Source organism: Notamacropus eugenii, chromosome 5 (assembly GCF_028372415.1).
Source record: "Notamacropus eugenii isolate mMacEug1 chromosome 5, mMacEug1.pri_v2, whole genome shotgun sequence".
NCBI lineage: Eukaryota > Metazoa > Chordata > Mammalia > Diprotodontia > Macropodidae > Notamacropus > Notamacropus eugenii.
Window position 1 is genome coordinate 251,755,879 of NC_092876.1, and position 3,816 is coordinate 251,759,694.

A 3,816-nucleotide genomic window follows, 5' to 3' on the forward strand; every position below is an offset into this window, starting at 1 on the left:
CATCTTGCACAACTGAGTTTAATCTTCTAGAAAGATGTTTTCAACAGAATTGATGACTTCTGTTCTCTCCTGTTGAGGGAATCAGAGTTGAGAAACACTTCAAAAACAGAAATTCAATTGACTTTTGAAAAGTAAACTAAATCAGATATGAAACGTACTGGCAATGATTTATTGTTTCCGTGATACAAGGAGGACATACAGCTATTATTTCATCCTCATTTATCTCTATGAATTTTTATGTTCATGAAAAATTCAGTTCGTGTGCTACTCTGATATAAATCTTTCCCAATCAACCCAATTGTTTTCTTTCTTTTCTAATTATGTTGTATTTACAATCAATCAGCAGATATTTATTAAGATCTTATTATTTATCAAGCTCTGTTTTAAGACTTGGAAAAGGGAGGGAGATTCACCTTACAATTAAAAAGCTCATTTTCTAATGAGCAGAAGCCAACATGTAAATGAATATGTAAAGACAAAGTACATATGGTAGGCAACCAAAGTAGGAAGGCACTAGTATTAGGAGTTTGGGTAGGGCAGAAATTGTAGAAGGCTTCCTACAAAATGTGAGCTGAGTTTTGAAGTAAGTTATACAAATCAAGAGTCACAGTAAGATCAAATATGATTTGGAGGTATCCATGTTAAAGGAGGTGAGGGTTGGGAATATGATATTCTGGGAGGCAAAGGAGATAGGATTACAACCAAGAATCACCTACCCAGTAAATCTGCATATAATCCTTTGAGGAAAAAGTAGAAATGTAATAAAATAGAGGACTTTTCAGCATTCCTGATAAAAAGACTAGATTGAAGAGAAAATTTGACATTCAAACAAAAGAGAAAAGAGGTACATAAAAAGATAATCATTGCTGTGATCTCTGTGTGGCTTTTAGAAAGGTGAATTGGGGAAATGTCAGAACAAGCTAGAATCAAGAAATTCAAAGAGAAGAGTTATAGATATTTGGATTGGCTTCCAAGAAAGGGAAACCTCCCATATTTGCCCCATGAAGAGGAGGAAACCATGTGGCCCCACAGGAGGGCAGCAACTGTAGTAACAGAATGGCATGGAATTCCTTGAAAAGATGGGAGCTGCAGGAATTAAAGCTGGCCTCAAGTGAATGGGGTTTTCAGACAATGTCAAATTCCTAGATCAAGGTTCTTGGAGAGCAGAGAAGTTCCTAAACAAATTAAAATTCTTGGACTTTAGACTGCTCTCTGCCTTTGGATTATGGATCTGAGTCAATAAGTTATTAAAGAAAAAAAATAATTTTCCATTTCAGATGAAAGAAAATAAGAATAGTATAAAATTAAATCAACAAAAGTTAATGATGGTTGATTTAGAATGCCATATTTTTGATCATTCATGTTAAAACAAAACATTTTCCAATAAAGCAGCAGAAACCAACAGAACCCAAGCCTCCTCCAATTTTATTTGTACAAATGGATTCCTATATTTTATTAAATACTAGGGGCTAGATTGAAATATAGAATTACTTCATCCATTTGGATGTAACATTGTATACAAGAAACTTAGAAAACACTGTTAATTTAATTTTATGCATAAGATGTTTAACAGTTTGGCAAAGAGCAAAAAGACCTTAGTTGTGTTATCACAGGCCAAAAAGAAAGAATATAACTTGAGTGGAATGTAAGTCAGGGTAACATAAATTTTTTAACTGAATAAGACAAATAAACGAATGACACTTGTACTCTATTCTTCACATCAGGACTAGTCCAACCACAAAACTTTTGAACTGGGGACCCTGACATTCCATTCATAATCCAGTGGTTCTACAACTCCTATCAAGTAAGAATGCTATAAAAGTATAAACTGGTTTCTTTCTCTTAGATTAATAGACAACAGAAAATTGGCTTTATAAGATACTCTTTTCTGTTCTATAGCTTTCATGGAACTTCACAATTCCCCAAAACAAGCAGTTCATGGCAGAAGATGAAAGTGAAAATGTAGACACAAAAGTCTGTGAAAACAGCTCCCATTTTGCTTCCCCTGTATTTCCATTCTATTGACAAAGTTTCTCACTAATCAACTGTTTTCTTAATTTCATTGCTTCATCACATCTGAAAAGATACTGGTCTAAGCCACGCTGGGGGTTTCTCTGGACAGTTTCCATTGTAAGATCCCCTCTTTTTCGATGATGAGGTTCAAGGTTACTATCACTACTACTCTCAGGTGGATTTACTAAAGAATTCTTTTTGTCTATCAGTTGGGTTCCCTTGATCTCTGTAATGCCACCTTTATAGTGCACTGTTCTTGTGTTAATCGAATCATCCAGCACCACTCGCTTTGAAACTGAAGGAACTGGGAAGAAGTTCAACTTATCAGTGTCATGCTGCTTTGATTCTGTGTTTGCTTCTTCTTCCTTGGCACTCCCGCTCCTGTGGAAGCCCATGATCCAGTTGATTAGCTGCTCTGAGTCCATTAGCAGCTTTCTTTGCTTCAACTCTGGCTGGCACTGGGAAGCAGACAGGCTCCCACTCTCCGAGGGCTGGGGCAGTCTGGGTTCATCATCTTCATTAGCGATGGTCAACGACTCCATTCTGGGCTGAAGCGGTGCCACCCAGAGCTGTGGCAGCGAGCGGTCCTCCTAAAAAGATAATCATGAAAGAGTAATCATAAGGGACTCATTCAAGTTAAATTGTTTACATTTCTATGTGGAAAGATGGTTCATTATCCTCCTAAGACTGTTATTATTACTACAGATAGAAGAATTCTACGTAAATAGAGGGCATGAATCTGAGTCCATTATGCTGTGATTATCTCCAGAAAAAAGTCTGAAGGAAGGAGAAAGAGGAATGCATTGTTAGAAATTGGAAGGGAGTGACTGAATACAGAATATTTTCTAGCATGGTAGAGGCACATAAAGAAGAGCTTTCAGAGTCAAGGGAAAAATGAGGGGGGGAAGGGGAGAATGCTTGAACCTCTCTCTGATTTGAATTAGTTAATAGAAGAAAGAACATATGTATGTGTGTGTCCATATTGGTATATGTATGCACACACACACACACAATCAGTTCAGTATGGAAGTCTTTCATACTCAATAGGAAAGTAGGTGGGGAAGGGGATAAGCTAAATGGGGAAGATGAGAAGAGGGAGGCAAACAAATTTGAATGGCACAGATAGAGTTAAAATAAAGATGTATAACAGAAGCTGTTAAGCTTTAGCTGAATCAAAAAAGGGGGGAAGGGTAACAATAATTTCAGAGAAAACAAAAATAAATCTAATTAAAAGAGAGAATCAGGGAAACCACATTTTCCTTAAAAAGGCACTATAGACAGTGAAATATTTTTTTTTAATTTATAGCAAGATTTTTCTGTTAAAAAGTGTTATTTCTCAAATATAAAGATAATTGAGTCAAATTTATAAAAAGAAGAGCTATTCCCCCAAGGATATGATCAGACTTTTTCAGAAGAAAAAATCAAAATAATCTATAGCCATATGAAAAAAATTATCCAAAATAATGAAAGGATGCTAACTTCATTATAATTGTAGAGGACCTGGGACAGGATGTGGATATGGATTAAGTAATTCTTAATTGTAAGAAGAAAACACTTTATATCAACTGAATTTCCTGTAGTTAAAATGTTTTGTTGTTAACCATATTGCAAAGGAATAAATACTGCAAAAACATTACTCTCCACTAAAATGATTGTGATGAAATGCTATTCCTTAAAACAAAACAAGAGGTTTCTGACTTTGACCTCACAGATTAATAGATTCATATCTTTGCTTCATAGGCTTTTTTTGAAGCCTTTATCCAATTCCTCCCATCACATAATTAAAGAATTAGCTACTTCAGG

The 3,816-nt window shown here is 35.5% G+C and overlaps 1 pseudogene; it reads right to left on the reverse strand.

Annotated features, from left to right (window-relative positions):
* Positions 1-1,646: 1,646 nt before the first annotated feature.
* On the reverse strand, positions 1,647-2,592 carry LOC140509126 (guided entry of tail-anchored proteins factor CAMLG pseudogene; annotated as a pseudogene).
* Positions 2,593-3,816: the final 1,224 nt, after the last annotated feature.